At 40.4% G+C, this 20,813-nt stretch overlaps 1 protein-coding gene across 4 annotated transcripts in view; it reads left to right on the plus strand.

Annotated features, from left to right (window-relative positions):
• NRIP1 (nuclear receptor interacting protein 1) overlaps positions 1–20,813 on the plus strand; it is a 135,316-nt gene that overhangs the window by 11,058 nt on the left and 103,445 nt on the right. For 3 of the 4 annotated variants that reach the window (XR_013959824.1, XM_080654010.1, XM_080654011.1), the window contains exon 2: positions 12,521–12,602. The gene's annotated coding sequence lies outside the window, so the exon portion shown is untranslated. Of the gene's footprint in view, positions 1–11,127; positions 11,240–12,520; positions 12,603–20,813 lie in introns of those variants that run through there. The other variant, XM_080654012.1, reaches the window with a different exon arrangement.

Consider the following 20,813-nt stretch of genomic DNA (forward strand, 5'->3'; position numbering starts at 1 on the left):
TGGGGGCAACTGGGCCAGCAGGGGAGGGCAGTTGCGGGTGATCGGGCTGTCAGGGGATGGCAGTTGGGGGCAGTCAGGCCAGCAGGGGAGCAGTTAGGTATCGATTAGGCTGGCAAGGGAGTCGTTAGGGTGTGATCATGCTGGCAGGCAGAAGCGGTTAGGGGCGATCAGACAGGCAGGCAGGCGAGCAGTTGGGAGCCAGTGGTCCCGGATTGTGGGAGGGATGTCCGACTGCCCGTGTAGGCCCAATCCCTGTGGCCTAAAGCAGCAGTCAGACATCCCCGGAGGGGTCCCAGATTGGAGAGGCTCGGTGCACAAAATTTGTGCACTGGAGGGGGCGGGTGGTGTCCCTCAGCCCAGCCTGCACCCTCTCCAATCTGGGACCCCTCGGGGGATGTCCAACTGCCGGTTTAGGCCCACAGGGATCGGGCCTAAACCGGCAGTCGGACATCCCTCTTACAATCCAGGACCGCTGGCTCCCAACTGCTTGCCTGCTGCCTGCCTGATCGCCCCTAACTGCTTCTGCCTGCCAGCCTGATCGCCTCCTAACTGCTCCCCTGCTGGCTTGATTGATGCCTAACTGCTCCCCTGCCGGTCTGATTGCCCCCAGTGGCCCTCCCCTGCTGGCCTGATCACTCTCAAGGCTTTTATTCGTATAGATAGCTGCTAATTATTATATAGTAGAGGCCTGGTGCATGAAATTCATGCACTCAGGGGCGTACCTCAGCCTGGCCTGTGCCCTCTCACAGTCCGGGAGCCCTTGGGGGAGCCCTATGGGAGTGCACTGACCACCAGGGGCAACTCCTGCATTGAGCGTCTGCCCCCTGGTGGTCAGTGCGCGTTATAGCGACCAGTTGTTCCGCCATTTGGTCAATTTGCATATTAGATTTTTATTATATAGGATAAGTTTTGCATAATAGCTGCTGTTCTTCATTTTTTCTTTAATGTATTTAAGTTAGAACTTCTAAAAGGAATAATATTCCTTTCTTAAAATTTATCATCTTTTTTCAGGCATATTAATTATGAAGGGAAAACTGAACCTAACTGTTGGTGACATTATAATTGGCGCTTGGGATTATTTTGTAATGCTCTTTCTTTAAAAATATTCAATTTATAATATATTAGAAAACATGGTCAGCAGAATCTTTGGGGAGCATTTAAATTTTTTTTAAGGAAATGTAACAAAATATTTCTAGAATCTTATAGGCAGGTTCCTTAGTCACTTCCAGTTGTCATAAGAATCCACCAGTTTGACACATTTAATGGCATTGGATTTGACTAGTTGGGAAGGAGGGAGGCCTCTCAAATCTCATGTCTAGAGTAAATTTTGACATTCAGTAACCTTAAAAGTTAAGAGAGTATCAAGAATGACTTGATTCAAACCAGTAAGTTATAAGACTTTAGTATATGAAGTTCTTTTGTTATTTTTTGTAAATTGAGATTTGTTCTTATCTAGAGGTGAATTTTCTGTTGGAACACTGTCATGTTCAACTAAATTAATAATGCTAAGGCAGAAGAGAAAATTATTTTATAATGGAGCTCAGAAATTTCTAGACTAGCAATTTTCAAATGCTAAAGAAAATGTATAGATTATCTGGGTTATATATTTACAGCATTGAGATTTAACAAATGCTCTTAAAATACCTTTACCCAGTTTCTTGTTCTGTGAAGACAAAGTTTTTTACTAAACTTAATTTTGCTTGCGTGGAAGTAGATGTCTTTTGTAAACAGAAAAACCATCTCTTCTCATGGTTCATATATTTTTCTGTGTAGTCACATGCTTATAAATCATAGCAAAAGAAGATATACAGACTAAGGGACTACTGTCCTCAGTAAAGAGCAAAAACTTAGCACACTATCCTATATAATAAAAGCCCAATATGCAAATTGACCTAACAGCAGAACGACCGGTGGAATGCCCAGTCGCTATGATGTGCACTGACCACCAGGGGGCAGACGCTCAATGCAGGAGCTGCCCCCAGCCCTCAGGCCCCAGGCCAGCCAAGGCAGTTGCCAGCCAGGGCCCCTGATTGCCCCGCTGGTCGCCCCACAGATCGGCCCTGTTTGCCTAGGGACTCTACCCATGCACAAATTTCATGCACTGGGCCCCTAGTGTAGTATATCCTTCTTTGTGCTTTTATCAGTGAGTATCCAAACTGCCTTTTCCTTTCTTTCCCCTCAATATGTTATAGAGTGCATCAAATTCTATACATTAGTATGAATTTTTCACTGTTGAGTTCCTCAGCAGAGACCCAAATTTAATTTCTATTTTCATGAACTGACTCTTATAACTAAGGCATGATGTCTCATTTAAATTAACATTATTTGCCAATGCAGCAAAAAAATGCAAATGAAACTCTAAATCATTGCTTTGCTGCTACAAGTGTTTGTTTTAGTTTTGACTACTCATCCACCCGCTTGCTTTACATTTTATACATTTTTGTGTATGTTCCTCCAAGAGATACTTTCCTTTGAAGGCATCATTCTAATAACATGAACACATTCACTTTGAGTTTTAAACTCTTGTACCACATTCTCTTTTTACCTCTTAAAAAGTAGTAAATTTTGTCATTGGAATTATTCATCATTTCATCACAACTCTGAATTTGTAAACTATTATCTCTTCTATTTTATAATGGCGCTAACCTGTATGGTTCCAAGTTGCTAAAGGCAAAAATGACAATATTTGTTAATATTTGAAAATAGGTATTGGAACCTATTGGGCAGTCAGCCAAAAATATGAAATTAAAATCTGACTCTAAATTTTTGAAAATGTAAAATTGATATGCTTTTTCTAACGAGTTATAAATATAAATCCAAATTTTATTTTATGTTATTGACCTTTAATTGTATAGAGTAGTAAAATGTTTTGTAGTTATATGAAGTGGAAGGAGACATAATAAGACACATTATTATATACTAAAACAAAAATCCCCCTATGATAATAGCTTGTTAGTTTGGACTACATTTCATTTCATTTTGCAGTGAATTTTAAAGTTTTTATTTTTTAGACTTCTGATAAATGTGAACGGCAATCCATATACATATAAGGTGTAAAAATAATTTTAAAGATAATCAGCTGTGAATTTGTCCATTGGGGTTAAGTAGCAACTTGTAATTGCTTTCTGGATCTTAAGTCATTTGCCCTATTGAAGACTTCAATGAATCACCAGGAAAAAAAATTGTATTCATGCATATTGCTATTTAAGTGTTGCATAATTTAGCAGTTCTAAACAACCATTGCTACTTTTAAAAAGAAAAAAAAAAGTAGTGAGGAGCTAGAAATTTTTGGTGTGGGAAGGAAAGGAAAAAATTACTTGTAAACTCTATTGATGGGCCCATTTATTTTGCTTTAGGTCTATGTGTGTGGTGTAGTCTAGAAGGTGGTAAAATGTAATAAATTGTGGTGAAAACATTAGTAACCATAATACACTGCTGGGTAGTTTATTAATCAGAGGTACCATGGAGAATAAAAGATTAGAGCTAGAGATTAGATAGATTTCAATGAGGCTCCTCTGATGCCATGAAATGGGAGAGTCATTTAGTGTTTTCAGGCTTCAGTTTGTAAAAAAGGCTGTGGACTAGATTGATAATTTGGTTCTTCTCCACTGTAGACTCTCTAAGAATCAGTATCACTCCAAAAGTGAAGTTTTGTTGCATGCTTTGAGTAACAAGGTGCATAGAGCTAAGGGTTGGGAGGATGTTCCTTATGATTTTTTGAGCATGGCATTTAATATTTTATAGCAAAGTTTTTAGTTTAGCATAATTGAACTTATACTAGATAGGGTTAATAGACTAGAACAAAAGGTCAAAGCATAAGGCATTAGGCTTAATTAAGGGAGAGCAGGAGTGGCAGGAGTGTGTGACAGTTAAATGGGTTTCCCACAGACTAATGTCGGTTACAGTGCAACCATGCCTCAACTTAAGTGGGTTATTTTGTGCAAAGGGCAGCAGTGATTAGCAGTTTGACATGCCAGACACTTCTGGCCAATCCCATCTGTTTTAGAGGTTAAAAAAGCACACCTTTATGAGCTGATGGATTGATTTGTGTGCCCGTCTGGTAAAGATTAGAAGTCCAAGGCCAATGCAGTAAATGTCAGTTATAGAATATTGTACTTTCTTCCTTGGCTCATTGTTTTAACCGCCAACTGTTTTATAATGGGAGATAATTGCTATTTATGGAATTGAATGCAAGATGGGTGGGGGAACAGGTGAGAGAGGAAGAAATATATTTCCTAAATGGAATTGTGAATTAACATATTCTATAGCAGGTATTTCAAATGGGGAGATGGTCTACTCTAGATACACTTGATTTTATGGAGTGTTTATGGCTTATTCCATACTGAACTGGTAAGTACTACGGTACCTCTTTTACAGACTAATGGATAGTTTACTTCCATACCATCAAATATGTTTAAGAAGTGTAATATTTTGTTCATTAACCTCATGGGGAAGAGGAAAGGGAAAAGAAAAAATAGAAAGACACACACACTTGGCTTTGTGGGAGGATTTACTAGGCTCACCTGAGATTGAGGCATTGTGTTAAAATTAAGTGTGTCTAAACCTAGACTCAGAGTTATCTCTTTATTTAACTTTGAGATCTGTAAGAGTGATGCCATTAATATAGTTTATTTTCAGTTCAAGGTTGTAGCCCATTTAAAGATAATGCAAAGGCTTTAACACATCCATGAAAAGGAAAATCCCAATTTTATGTAGATGAATTAGAACTTAGGTATTGTGATCATAATCAATGAGCTTTAGGAGTATAAGGCTTTCAGTCATTTGGGTGGACAGAGGAAGTATTGGAGAAAATAACAAAGTTATCTTTATCATCAAATTACTGCCAATCTAAAATTTGAGTTCAAATAAAAATCTAACCAAGAACATTGGAAATAATAGAAGATTTTGATTGGCCCCCTTGCTTTCATACTTCTCAAAGTATGTGAACCATGAATTGCCTGTTACATAATTATGCAGATTACAGTTGACCCTTGAACAACACCCGGGGTTAGGTGTGCCTTCTCCCTCCCTAATTGCGCCCCCCCCCCAGTTGAAAATCCCTGTATAACTTTTGACTCCCCATAAACTTAAGTTGTCCTTCATTATCCTTAGAGGATTGGTTCCAGTACCTCTGTGGATACCAAAATCCACAGATGTTAAAGTTCCTTATATAGAATGGCATACAGTTGGCCCTCCACATCCACAGATCCTAACTGTGGATAAAAAATAGTACAGGTATTTATTGATTATAAATATCTGTGTATAAGGGGAACCACATAGTTCAAACCCATGTTGTTCAAAGGTCAACTGTAGATACATTGTATTAGACCTTGAATTGCTTTTTAAAGAAAGAAAATTAAAATATCTGAAGAGGATATAGTCACTGAACATTACATGTGATTCATAATAGTAACTAGTACCTTTAAAAATACTTTTTATTTTACTACTGAGAAATTCCAAAGGAAATTGGCTTAACTTATAAAAAGAAATTGAGGTGTTTTATTTCTCATTTAGAAAAGACAAAGTAACATCATGTCATTGGAGTTTATTTAGGATTATGGTACTTAAATATGTATTCATCCCGTGTTCTTTGTGGAGTAGCATCAAATGAAACATTTGGATCCATTATAGATTTACACGATAAAGGTCTTGCCCTTCTACCAAGGGAGAGAAGGTATAAAAGCATAAATTTTATAATATCATTGTTTCTCTTTCATTAAGTCATTTCTAAATTGCAAAAGATTGGCTTGAGTAGTATAAAAGTACTTGTGTAGTAAATTAAATAATGGAAATTTATCTAATTTAATGGACACATACTTTTTAAATGAATTTCCTGGTGATATTATAATAAACCTAAAAAAAGTTGGCATTCTACATTTGTACCATTATGACAAACATTTTTAGTGTAACCTAGATTCCATTTTTTATAGTTTCCTTCCCTTTTTTTTCTCCAGTAAACTCAAGTGCCAATAATACCTCATTTGTGTTAGAATTTTATTAAACTGAAGGGAAATATTTTGTAGAGTTAACTTGTTTTTGTGTGTTTTGATATATTCTGAGGTTTTTGAAAAATATTTGTTGTTCCTTTTAATCTATGGTAGTTAATTCCTGTCATTTTATTGTGCTTCCTTAGTTTTACTAATGTGGCATTATTGGCTTTGAGGCATGTTAAGTCTTCTGCTCCTCTAAGCAAATTAGTTGGACATATGCTTGTTAAGGTGAAAGAAAAAAGCAGAAACTCTTAATATACAGATGCTCCTCAACTTATGATGGTGTTACATCCTGAAAAACCCATCGTAAGTTGAAAATACATGTAATACCTAATCTACCAATCACCATAGCTTAGCCCTGTGGTCGGCAAACTGCGGCTTGCGAGCCACATGCGGCTCTTTGGCCCCTTGAGTGTGGCTCTTCCACAAAATACCATGGCCTGGGCGAGTCTATTTTGAAGAAGTGGTGTTAGAAGTTTAAGTTTAAAAAATATGGCTCTCAAAAGAAATTTTTTTTTTTAAAATATATTTTATTGGTATTTTACAGAGAGGAAAGGAGAGGGATAGAAAGCTAGAAACATTGATGAGAGAGAAACATCGATCAGCTGCCTCCTGCACACCCCCCACTGGGGATGTGCCCGCAACCAAGGTACATGCCCTTGACCGGAATCGAACCCGGGACCCTTCAGTCCGCAGGCCGACGCTCTATCCACTGAGCCAAACCGGTTTCGGCTCTCAAAAGAAATTTCAATCGTTGTACTGTTGATATTTGGCTCTGTTGACTAATGAGTTTGCCGACCACTGGCTTAGCCTAACCTACCTTTAATGTGCTCAAAACACTTCCATTAGCCTACATTTGGGCAGTTATCTTGAGTTTCATCTCAAAAGTTATTGCCTTCCTCCTTTTCCCACTAGAAGCAGAAGACATAAATGAACATTTTGTAGACCTGATGGGATGTGAAAACAAAACACAATATCCAAAAAATGCTGCCAGCACAGTACACTGTAAAGTATCAGTTGTTTACCCTTGATGGCTGGCTGACTGGGATCTGCAGCCCACTGCCACTGTCCATTGTCACAAGGGAGAGAGTATCATACAGCATGTCGCTAGCCCAGGAAAATACCAAAATTCAAAATTTGATGTATGGTTTCTACTGAATGCATTTAGCTTTTGCACCATAGTAAAGTGGAAAAAAATGGTAAGTTGAACCATCAAAAGTCTGTACTTGGGATGCTGTTTTTGCAGTTCCTGTCCTAAAATTTTTTTATAGCTTCGTAACCTGAATTTTAGTTGTTAGCAATTTTTATGAGACACTGGAAAAAAAGAATTGCCCTGTTTCATGTTTTGATTTTAAATGTTGTTAGTGTATAGAATTGTCATTTGTCTCTATGCAGGCAGATTGGTGTTAATAAGGGAGCCATGATATGTGATAAACTTATTTAAATATATTGTCTTAGTACATATTTATATTTATAAAATTAATGTGTATATATGTAATACATTTCAAATAGAGATGTACCTGTTAATTGCACTAAGCATTTGGTGTCTCCTAATGAGGGAGGGAGAAGGTACTATGATACTGTCTTAAGTAGATCATTCCTCCTGGGTATATTGCATCATTTTCCTTGTCTTTTAATATATATTTTTTTTTTTTAAGAGGAAGGGAGAGGGAGGGAAAGAGACAGAAGCATCAATGGTTAGAGAGAATCATTGATCAGATGCCTCCGGCACACCCCACACTGGGGATAGAGCCCCAACCCGGGCATATGCCCTGACTGGGAAATGAACCTTGACCTTCTGGTACATAGGTTGATGCTCAACTACTGAGCCATGATGGCTGGACGTACATTTTACTTTTTTGTAATGTGACTTTGAGTCAGTGACTTCAGCCCAGAATAGTTTCAAAGTCATGTAAGTAAAAGCAATTAAGGTATTGTTTACACCTTACATAGTTTAGATGGGATCTTATTGGATAGAGAGGTTTGTTTGCTTTATGTGGAATGTCAGAATAAGGTTAAATTTTATTATGTAAAATGATTTGGTAATGTTTTTATTTAGCTGCTGAAAAAGTAGTGTCCTAATAGGAAATGATTTGGGGCAAAAAACAAAACAAAACAAAACAAAAACAAAACACAAACAAAAAAAAACCACCAAAAAAACACGCACACTTTTTAGTCAGTAGGAAGTCTCTTCAGGGTGTTTGTGTATTTGTTTTTTCTAATAGTTATAATTCTACTTTAAGGTGATACTTTCTGTCTTTTAAAGTTTGGGGAACATTCTGCCTTTAGTGCTGATTCTAGGTATTTTGACTTACACATATAAGTGACATTTCCTGCTGTTGATGGAGGGTAGCTTAGGAGCTGCCAATATGTGCTTAGGGGATTTGTGTTAATGTCCATTTATCATGGCAATAGGGTGTAGGACCTCAGACAGTAGGACTGGAGTCCCAATTCACCTATAAAGAGACGTGCTACCCAGCTAGGCTAATTGTCTATAGGGGCTGGCAGAGCATCGACATAGATACTTGAAGAGTCTTGCTGATGAAGAACTGAGGTGGGGGGGCTGGGTGGGGAGAGGATGAGAGAGAGAAAGAATGAAGTAATTAAAAGAAAGGCAAGTATGCTGGGCTAGCATGGCTCAGTGGTTGAGCATCGACCAGGAGGTCACAGTTCGATTCCCGGTCAGGGCACGTGCCTGGGTTACTGCTTGATTTCCAGTGTGGCCTGTGCAGGAGGCAGCTGATGAATAATTCCTTCCTCATCATGGATGTTTCTCTCTCTCTTCCTTCCTCAAATCAATAAAAGTGTGTGTGTGTGTGTGTGTGTGTGTCTGTGTGTGTATATATATATATATATATATATATATATATTTTTTTTTTTTTTTTTTTAAGAAAGGCAACTATTCTCGTAGTTGAACCATATAACTTTCTTTCCTTTTATGGTATTTTTTATTTCAGCATGGTATAGTAATTGATAGCATTTCTAAGATTCACTGGTTTATTAAACAAAACATTTACTGAGCATCTGTTCTGTACCTTGCATCATGCTAGGTATTGGGGGATTCAAAGATGAATGAAAAGTTCACAGGGAGAATGACAATAAGCAAGATATAGAGACAGTGACTTAGAGGTACAGTGGTTGAAGAGCCTTCCCTCCTAGGATATTGAGGAATCATCTCTCAGACATTTGGTACCCGTGTATTTAGGGAGACTAAAGACCACTGGTAAAATGAAGAAATAAGTAAAATAGCTACTTTGGCTACATGAGGAGAGGATCCAAGATGGCGGCATAGGTAAACACCTAAACTGCTGCCTCGCACAACAATTTCAAAACTACAACTAAAAGACAAAACGTCTATCACCCAGAACCACGGGAAAGCTGGCTGAGTGGAAGTTCTACAACTAGAAGAAAAGAGCAAACAGCTTTGAGAGGTGCACAAGCGCTGAAAAGCTGAGGTACGGAGGCGCTCGAATTGGGCTGGCGACGGGCGACTGGGAGCGCTGCTTTTTTTTCAACCTGAAGGGAGACAAGCTCCCGATTACTCCAAACTCCAGTTTCTGGGAAGACGCAGGGGACCCAAACTCCTATGGGGAGAAGCTGGACTGTCTGCCGTGGGGTCAGAAAGTGAGGGTGGCTTGTTTGCAGGGCTGCGTGCAGGAATAATTGTTTACTGTGCTGGGGCACGGGACGCAGGGTCGTGGTTGGAGATGCAGAGCCGGCTAACTGGCAGCCATCGCTGTTTGCCACGCCCTAGCCAAGTCACGCCCTGAGATGCCGCGCACAATCTACAAACCCACCCAAGCTCCAAGCAGCGGCTTTAGCATATGAATGACCTGCCTCATCGCAGCTTAACCTAGCAAACTTGCAGCCGGGGTCAGACAGCTCCAAAACCTCCAAACCCCAAGCAAAGAGGAGAAAACTGTAGTTCTCGCTGTAGCTCCTGCTGGATGGCCTCAGACAGTAGCTGACCTGCCCCCCATTGGAGATCCAGAAGCCAGTGTACCTAGTGGTCAGTGTGAGACACCAGATTTCAACTCTTCACATCCATAAGTGACACATTCAAGAGGCAGACTCAGTGAGCACCAAAGCCCCACTGAAACAAGTCCTGCACCATAAGTGTGTCTCCAGTGCAGCAGCTCTTCCATTATAGACACAGCAGGTCCTCACAGCCAATTAGCCTGGAGGTCAATTCCTCCCAGTGTACCAACAGCAATCAAGGCTTAACTACACGAAGACTTTGCACTCAGCCCACAAAGGGGTGTACCAAAGGCGTCCACCTCAGGTGATTGGGGAGGCTGAGCTACTGGCCCCTATAGGTCACCTACCACACAAAGCCACTCCATCAGCACAAGGAAGCAGCAAAATGCGGGGACAAAGAAACATGTCACCAATGAAAGAAATGGAGGAAAGCAAACTACTGGATGACATAGAGTTCAGAACCACATTTATAAGGTTACTCAAGAATCTTCTAAAAACCACTGAGGAACTTAGTGAGACCTTTAAGGATCTTAATGAGAATACCAAAAAAATGGAAAAGGACCAGTCAGAAATTAAGCATACACTGTCTGAAATAAAGAATATACAGAAACTCAACTGTAGATCAACGTACCCCAAGAATCAAACCAAAGATCTGAAATATGAGGAAACAAAAACACTTAACCAGAAAAACAAAAAGAAAAAAGAATCCAAAAATATGAAGATAGTGTAAGGAGCCTTTGGGACAACTTTAAGCATACCAACATCCGAATTTTTGGGGTGCCAGAAGAAGAGAGAGAGCAAAATATTGAAAACCTATTTGAAGAAATAATGACAGAAAACTTTCCCTACCTGGTGAAAGAAATAGACTTACAAGTTCAGGAAGCACACAGAACCCCATACAAGAGGAATCCAAAGAGGACCACACCAAGACACATCATAATTAAAATGCCAAGGGCAAAAGACAGAGAGAATATTAAAAGCAGCAAGAGAAAAACAGTTAGTTACCTACAAGGGAGCACCCATACGACTGTCAGCTGATTTCTCGGCAGAAACTATGCAGGCCAGAAGGGAGTGGCAAGAAATATTCAAAGTGATGAACAGCAAGAACCTACAACCAAGATTACTCTATCCAGCAAAGCTATCATTCAGAGTTGAAGGTCAGATAAAGAGCTTCACAGACAAGAAAAAGCTAAAGGAGTTCATCACCACCAAACCAGGATTACATGAAATGCTGAAGGGTATTCTTTAAGAAGAGGAAGAAGAAGAAAAAGGTAAAGATAAAAATTATGAACAACAAAATGACATCAAATACATACCTACCAACAAGTGAATCTAAAAATCAAGTGAATAAAAAATCTGTAGAACAGAATGGACTGGTGAATATAATAGAATCAGGGACATAGAAAGGGAGTGGACTGACAAATTCTCAGGGGGAAGGGGATGTGAGGGGTGTGGGAAGAGATAGGACAAAAATTTTACACCTATGGATGAATACAGTGGCGGGGGGTGAGCGCATGGGGTGGGGTGGGGAATCAGGTGGAGGGGAGCTATGGGGGGGGGGAAAAGAGGAACACCTGTAATAATCTGAACAATAAAGATTTATTTTTAAAAAATGCTACATGAAAAAAAAATAGCTACTTTATTTTGAGAGGTTAAAGTTCAGGTTTATGGACTTATTTCTGGGCTAAGCTATCATTTATGAATATAGGTTATAGGCTGTAGGATAGAATTTGAGAACTCTAGAAATGTAAAACAGATATAAGGACAGTGACTGATATAAATGGAATGCTGCTGTAATGGAGCCAGGGAGTTTGTGTCATGTCTTCCTTATCTCCAACTAGCATCACTGTCCTTGGCCTGCTGATCAATGTGAAGTTTTCTCAGCTACCACAGTATTAAATGGAGACTATGCCTCTTGCCCAAAACATTTCACCCACTGTTTTGTTCCTGAAAGTATAAACTTTCCCTCAAGTTGATGCCATTCTAGATCTAAAATGGTTCCAATTCTTAGTTTAACAAATTTTGTTCCCAGTGGTCAAGAAAAAAAAAAAGAGTTGTTTCAAACTCTCTGTTGACTACTATAAAAATTTAATAAAAACAAGTAGTCTATTTTGGTAAATAATTTTATAATGCAGATTTTTTAAATCAGATTTGGTCAACAGCTATGCCCAAGGAAAGCATGTGCAGGGGTCCTCAAACTTTTTAAACAGGCGGCCAGTTCACTGTCCCTCAGACCGTTGGAGGGCCGGACTATAGTTTTAAAAAAAAACTATGAGCAAATTCCTATGCGCACTGCGGGCCCGGGGTGAGTCGGCTGCTAAGCAGGACAGGCAGCGGCACCCGGCGGGCCGGATAAATGTCCTCGGCGGGCCGGGGGCTATAGTTTGAGGACCCCTGATGTATAGTTAAGAATATTTTTATCTTGCAATAAATCTTGTTTGTTTTCTGAGTTAGTTTATTTTAGTCAGTAGTTAGGATTTTGTTGTAAAACAAACTGTTTTTTTTAAAGATAAGATGCACTTGAAGTAACACTTATTTCTCTTAATTTTCAGGAAATGTTTGGATTGTGAGCTATTTCAGAACTCTGTTCTCAGGACCCATTATTTTAACATTTGGGAGAAACACTTCCAGAAGGTATTGTATCTTGTGTCATTGCTCCATTTTTTAGAAAATGTAGATAAGCCATTTCAATTATAGGAAAGAAGATTATGCCATATTTTTCTATTTATTTTTCTTCTAAGTTTTCGTATTGATAAATTAGATGTTTGACATTTGTAACAAAGGAGAGGGATATATTTCAGTGTTGGTAAATTCTGAATTTAGTGTGAGTGAAAGAAATCCAATTTAGATGGAACCAGTTTTGCCTGATTTAAACATCTGAAGCATTTTACCTTTTCAGTATTGCACTATTTATAAGAATGTTTTGATTCAAAATGAGATATAAAATGTTCCTGTTTTAGACATTGTGAAATATACATTAAATAAAGCAGGCAGTCCTAAGGTCCTCCTGCCTATGAAAACTCTACCTTCTAGTTTAGGGATCAGCTGCCATCTTTCTATCAGTGTTTCATCAGAATCCATGGACTTATGCAACCAGGTCACCCGCCTCTGCCTGTGAATGCCTATCTACTAAATTCCCTGTTTGCATTATCACATGCGGTTAGATTGATGTAGCATAGCAGTTCATCTGCTTCTTGGCCCAGAGTCTCAGAACATGTGATATATTACTAGGAAGGAAGGGGATAGTAAGATTGTCAGTTGAGCAGCTTACCTGCTTCATGTTTTGTCTTTGCAACACACAAACCCATGTGAATACACCAACTACTTTGACTAGTTAGTGGTAAACACAGTCCCATTCAGCCATATCCAAGGTTTCGTTGTTAGTGTCCACCTTTCCACCTCCCTTAAGTCTTGTGTTTTCCTTTTAAAAAACTTGCCAGCTGTCTTGCTTGGAATAGAAAGAAATGAAAGAAGGGCACTTAAATTCATTTAATTAAATGATATATTTATTTTTTAAAATATGTTTATTTTTAATTTTTCAGAGAGGGAGAGAAATAGAGAGATAGAAACATTGATGAGAAAGAAGCATCAATAGGCTGCCTCCTGCACACCCCCTACTGGGAATCGAGGCTGCAACCCCAGGCATGTGCCTGACCAGAATCAAACTGGTGACCTCTTGGTTCATGGGTCAGTGCTCAACCACTGAGGCACACTGGCTGGGCAAAATGATATATTTCTTAAAGTTGTAGTAAATAGGTCAAATTCTTTCAGTACATATTTACTTTATTAACTGGATATTCATGATTTATATTCATATGAAATAACACAAAAACCAGTTTTATATATTTTCTGAATCACTTGTTAAGGAGTATGAATTTCTAAAATTAGATGTATAATATAGTTTTTTATGTTTCCATAGCATAATATATTGAACTTTTAAATTAGAAACTCTCTATGTTCAAGATTATTCACTATTAGAGTTCCCAGCCAGGCCTGTGTGCTCTCACAATCTGGGACCCCTCAGGGGATGTCGGGCCTAAACCGGCAGTCGAACATCCCTCTCACAATCTGGGATGCTGCATGCACCAGTGACCATACTTTTCATACAGGTGAAAGGCATCTTGCTGTTGTATGGGCAGCTATATTTTTTTGCCCTGATTATAAAAAGTAGTACATAACATGATCCTGCTGAGGCAGTAGTACCACTTGCCCCATCTTATGGGTGGAAACACTAAAGCAGAGAGAAGTTAAGTAATTGGCTTTGTCACACAATTATAAGTGTCAGAGTCAGGGCTGACCACAAAATGTGCAAGCCAGAGTCCATGCATGTCATTGCTGCATCATCCTGTTTTTTTCAGTGTTAGAGTAGCCTTGCCAGGTTTTAATTTTTAAATCTAAGAGACTGTTCCCAATATATAAGGTAGGGTCCCTAGGCCTGGCTGGCAATCAGGGCCATCTGTGGGGCGACTGGCGGGCGGGGCCATTGGGGGTCCCCGCTGGCACCTGCCTTGGCTGGCAGCCTGGTGCTGCCCGCTGGCCGGCCATGCCCCCCGCCGCTGCCGCTGGTCGCCTTCCTCTGTGGGGCAACTGGCAGGGGGATCGGGAGTCCCCGCTGGCACCCACCTTGGCTGGCGGCCTGGCACCTCCCGCTCGCTGGCCCCACCCCCACCGCCGCCAGTCGCCTCCCTCTTGGGGGGCAGATGCCGGTCTGGGGCAGCTCATTGCATTGAGCATCTGCCTCCTGGTGGTCAGTGCATGTCACAGCGCCTGGTCGTTAATGCCAGTCCTTACGCCTTTTAGTCAATTTGCATATTAGGGTTTTATTATATAGGATGGGTATTTGGGCTGTTTTTAGTAGATAAGTGTAAAAATTGCTGCTATGAACATAGGGATGCATACATTTTTTCTGAATGGTGTTTCAAGATTCTTAGGCTATATTCCCAGAAGTGGAATGGCTGGGTCAAAAGGCAGTTCCATATTTAATTTTTAGAGGAAACTCCATACTGTTTTCCACAGTGACTGCACCAGTATGCATTCCCACTAACAGTTCCCTTTTCTCTACATCTTCACCAGCACTTGTTGTTTGTTGATTTATTCATGATAACCATCCTGGCAGGTGTGAGATGATACGTCATTGTAGTTTTAATTTGCACCTCTCTGATGATTAGTGACACTGAGCATTTTTTTTTTATATATCTATTGGCCATCTGTATGTCCTCTTTAGAGAAGTGTCTATTCAGGTCCTTTGTCCATTTTTTAATTGGATTGTTTGTATTCCTTTTGTTGAGTTGTATGAATGATTTATATATTTTGGAAATTAATCCCTTACCTCATGTACCATTGGCAAATATGCTCTCCCATGCAATGGGTTCCCTTTTCATCTTATTGATAGTTTCCTCTGCTGTGCAGCTTTTTAGTTTGATGTGGTTACGTTTGTTTATCTTTCCCCTTGTTTCCCTTGCCCTAAGAGATATATCAGCAAAAGTATTGCTACAAGAAAAAGAGCTATAAACAGAGAACCAAGATGGTGGCATAGGTGGCCTGTACATGCTGCCTCCCACAACCACATCAAAATTACAACTAAAATCCAGAACAGCTATCATCCAGAACTGCGGGAAAGCTGGCTGGTTGGAAGTACTACAACTAGAGAGGTAAAGAAGAAAGTGCACTGAAACTGGTAGGAGGTGCGGAGGTGTGGAAGGGACTGGTCCGGCACCTGGGTGTGCCAACTTTTTAATCAGGAGGGAGATTGCCTCTTCAGAGGCTGCCTAGAGGAGCGAGGGGTTCCAGCCCCACACCAGACCCCCAGCCCAGGGTTCCAGAGCTGGGGAAAAAGAACTACAGACTGTAAAAATGGAAGAAAGCAGTATGGATTGGGGCTGAGTGACACACAGGCTGCTGGAGACGCAGCTGCTCTTCTTAAAAGGCCTGCACCGTGAACTGAATTTACAAGCTCCCACTGGCTCTGAACTCCAGTGCAGGGCGAGGCTCTGGGGGACCGAGACACATATGGGGAGAAACTGGACTGTCTGGCATTGGGGCAGGAACTCGGGGGTGGTTTTCTTCCAGACAGAGGCGCTCGCAGCAATCATTGTTCCCGTGCTGGGACCTCCCTGGTGTGGGGCTGACTGGCAGCCATTGCTGTTTGCTCCGCCCTGGAGATTCCCTGAGACCCTGCCCCACCCAGTTTACAACCCCACCCAAGCTGTGTGCTTTTGCATATGAATGGTCTATCCCAGTGGTCCTCAAACTGCTGCTGTGGCTTGCGAACCACGGTTTGCTGCTCTGTTGACTAATGAGTTTGCCAACCACTGGGATAGGGGCTTAATCACAAGGAACAACAACAGCCTGTAATTATTGGAATCGAGAATCTAGGTCAGTGGTCAGCAAACTCAGTCAATAGAGTGGCAAACCGCGGCTTGCGAGCCGCATGTGGCTCACAAGCTGCAGTTTGCCGACCACTGGTCTATCCTTTCTCAGCCTAAAACCTGTCAAACAAGCTGTAGCTGGGTCAGGGAGCCCTAAACCTATCAATAAAAGGCCCAAGGCCTGCACCAGCACCAGCCTGCTTTGCTTCACAGGTGGGCCTCGTCTGGGCACCTCCAAACCCCAAACAAAGAGGAGGAATCTGCAGATCTCTCTGTAGCTCCTGCTATGTGGCCCCAGGCAGTGGCTGACTTTGCACCTCCCTAGAGACCCAAGAGCCAGTATACCAGTGGTCACTGTGAGACCATACCAGATTACAACTCTTCACATCCATAAGTGACACACTCAAGGGGCAGACTCTAAGCACCAAAGCCCCACTGAAGCAAGTCCTGCCCCATAATGGTGTTTCTTGCACAGCAGCTCTCCAACTTGCAGTCACAGCTGGTCCCCACAGCCAGTTGGCCTGGAAGTCAGTTCCTCCCAGTGACACCAATAGCAATCAAGGCTCAACTACAACAAAACTGTGCACACAGCCCACAAAGGGATGCACCAAGAGTGTCCACCTTAGGTGATTAGGGAGGCTGGGCCACTGGCCCTATAGGACACCTACTACACAAGCCCAGTCTATCAACTCAAGGAGATTAACTACTGGATATAAAGTTCAAAACTACAGTTATAAGGTTACTCAAAAAAATCTTCTAAAAACCTCAGAGGAACTTAGTGAGACCTTCAAGGATCTTAGAATGCCAAAAAAATGGAAAAGCACCAGTCAGAAATTAAGCATACACTGACTGAAATAAAGAATAATATACAGGGATTCAACGGAAGACTAGAAGATCCCGAGAATCAAGGAAGCAAAAAACACCCAACCAGAAGAGCAAAAAGAAAAAAGAATCCAAAAATATGAAGATATTGTAAGGAGCCTCTGGGACAACCTCAAGCGTACTGACATTGGAATTATGGGAGTGCCAGAAGAAGAGAAAGAGAAAGATATTGAAAACCTATTTGAAGAAATAATGACTGAAAACTTCCCCCACCTGGTGAAAGAAATAGACTTACAAGTCCAGGAAGCACAGAGAACCCCAAACAAAAGGAATCCAAAGAGGACCACACGAAGACATATCATAATTAAAATGCCAAGGGCAAAAGACAAAGAATCTTAAAAGCAGCAAGAGAAAAACAGTTAGTTACCTACAAGGGAGTACCCATATGACTGTCAGCTGATTTCTTAACAAAAACTGTGCAGGCCACAAGGGAGTGGCAAGAAATATTCAAAGCTATGAATAGCAAGAACCTACAACAAGATTACCCAGCAAAGCTATCAGTTAGAATTGAAGGTCAGGTAAAGAGTTTCACAGACAAGAAAAAGCTAAAGGAGTTCACCAAACCAGTATTATATGAAATGCTGAAGGATATTCTTTAAGAAGAGGAAGAAGAAAAAGGTAAAGATAAAAAATTGTGAACAAGAATGTGACAATAAATAAATCTATCAACAAGTGAATCTCAAAATCAAATGAATAAAAAATCTGATGAACAGAATAAATTGGCGAATGGAATAGAATCAGGGGCATGGAAATGGAACAGACTGACGATTCTCAGAGAATGGGTGAAGGGGGTGCGGGAAGAGATGAGACAAAGATCTTATATGCATGTATTCATTACATATGGACACAGACAACAGGGTGGCGAGGACCTGGGGTGGAGTGGGAACCGTGTGGAAGGGAGCTATGGGGTGAAAAAAGAGGGACATCTGTAATCTCAACAATAAAAGATTTTTTAAAAAGCTATAAACAAAGCTAAGTAAATAAAAAATAACTATTTCAACAGAAAAAAATATATATATTGCTACAAGAGATGTCTGAGATTTTACTCACTACATTTTTTTCCTAGGATTTTTATGGTTTTATGACTTACATTTAACTGTTTAATCCGTTTTGAGTTTATTCTTGTGTATGGTGTAAATCGGTAGTCTAGTTTCACTTTTTTGCATGTACTTGTTCAATTTTCCCCACACCATTTATTGAAGAGACTGTCTTTATTTCATTGTATGCTCTTGCCTCCTTTGTCAAATATTAAATGACCATAGAGATGTGGGTTGATTTCTGGGCTCTCTTTTCTGTTCCATTGATCTATATGCCTGTTCTTATGCCAGTACCAGGTTGTTTTAATTATTATGGCCTTGTAGTACAGTTTACTGCCTAATATTGTGATCCCTCCAACTATGTTCTACTTTCTCAAGATTGCTTAGGCTGTTCAGAGTCTCTTTTGTTTCTGATAGGTTTATCACATGATCACCAGTCATTGGTTTGTAAGCTTATATTTTAGAAAAAAACATTTATCAGGGATAGAGAAGATAGAAGTAGTTGTTTTGTTTCTTTGTTTTATGAAAAAAAACTTAACCCAAATGATATATTTCTCTACCTCTTGTGTAGATATTTAAGACCATAATGGCCATCAATACTAATAAAAGGGTAATATGCTAATTAGACCGGGAGACCTTCCAGACATCCTTCCGGACAAAGCCATGGTGGTGGGGCCAAGGCAGAGGCAGTTAGGGGCGATCAGGCAGGCAGGCAGGTGAGCAGTTAGGAGCCAGCGGTTCCATATTGCAAGAGGGATGTCTGACTGTCCGTTTAGGCCCGATCCCACAGGGGTCCCAGATTGGAGAGGGTGCAGGCTGGGCTGAGAGACACCCCCTCCCCGTGCACGAATTTCATGCACCAGGCCACTAGGAGTTTAATATAGTGGTATATAAAATGCTGGTCTTAGAATCATAAGGTTTATATTTGAGCTGTAGCTCACTTAAGATTGTTAGCAAATTATTTAATCTGAGCTTCAGTTTCTTGATCTGTATAAATGAGTATACAATCTATATCACAGAGTTATTCAAAGTAAATGAGGAAATAAAGTTTGCTGTCTATAGTAATGCTTTAGAAAGGTAATGTATGACTGACAATATTGTTAATTCTGTATTTTTTCAAAAAAAAATACAATAGATTTTTGGATGACCACTGTTCTACTCAATAGAACACTCTTGCACAAGTTTTGCACTTTTTTTTTCTTTTCTGTACTTCACTTTAATAATTTTCACAAAGCCTGGTTCATGCTTTTGCAGTTCTTTCAAGTTTGAATCAGTTAACATCTGCCACCTACTGACCCATTTCTCTCTTACTTCCTCCCAACTCTGCTCTCTCCTTACATCTTGCTTGTTTAAGCTGAGTGATTAAAGTGGCCTTCACTTGATTTTTCCAAAGATTGAGATTAATGCACTGTTAAAAACGGCAACTTCTAAATATGTTTGCATAGGAGCAGTAATATTCTTCTTTCTCCCCTAGAGAAAACAGTTCTCAGAGAAAACAATTAGTAAAACCCTATGTGGACTTGCTTTTTCTTTCATTGTTTAGTGGTTATAGGTCTTTAAAGTGAGTTCTGCCTACATATTAAAAATGGTCTCAGTATAAAGTTTCTGAAGTGACTCACCATGTATGCAAGTACTTCAAAATGTATGCCCTTAACTACTGTTTGAATTTTTATAGGTTTTTAATTTTGCTGACTGCAAGAAAATAAAAGTCCCAGTGCCAGTTCTTACTGGGTCAAGATTTATTTTAAAGTATCAACATTTCCTCAACTTTTTCATACTTACAAACGTTTTAGAGATTTTCCTGCAAAGAAGTTTGACTAGGTTTTACTTCAGTAAGGGAAATTTAGGGTGCTTTTGCCATTAGTAACAAAAGCAATGCAGTTGGTGAATTTGTTAATAGAAATTGCCATACACTGGACTACCCTAGAGATGTGTTTTTATTTAAAGAGTATTTGTGTCTTCAGCGGAGCTCTAGGTGCAGAAAACTTGACCAGTGATTTGAAAACAGACTGTCTCCTGAAATGATCAGAAGACGGGTTGCTCGAATTAATTCCTGTGACACTAGGGAGGCTTTATTAGGTAGCGGTTTGTGGGATGCTGCATTAAGGAAGCACACTGAACTGAATTTGAATCCAGGTCTATCCCTTTACCTGTTGTACAACTTTGGGCAGTTCACTCTACCGCCCTGTGTCTTATTTTCTTCATCTGTAAAGTTGTATAATATCTATTTAATAGGCAGTGATTAAGTGGAATAACATATGACTTAGCACTATCCTACCTAATAAAAGAGTAATATGCAAATAGACCATCACTCCAACACACAAGATGGCTGCCCCCATGTGGTCAAAGATGGCTGCCCCCATGTGGACACAAGATGGCTGGCAGGGGAGGGCAGTTGGGAGGGACCAGGCCAACAGGGAGGACAGTTAGGGGTGACCAGGCCAGCAGGGGGAGGGTAGTTAGGGGCAATCGGGCTGGCAGGGGAGCAGTTAGGCGTCGATCAGGCTGGCAGGCAGAAGTGGTTAGGGGCAATCAGGCTGGGAGGCTGAAGTGGTTAG

The sequence above is a fragment of the Plecotus auritus genome (genome assembly GCF_963455305.1).
Source record: "Plecotus auritus genome assembly, chromosome: 2".
Taxonomy (NCBI): domain Eukaryota; kingdom Metazoa; phylum Chordata; class Mammalia; order Chiroptera; family Vespertilionidae; genus Plecotus; species Plecotus auritus.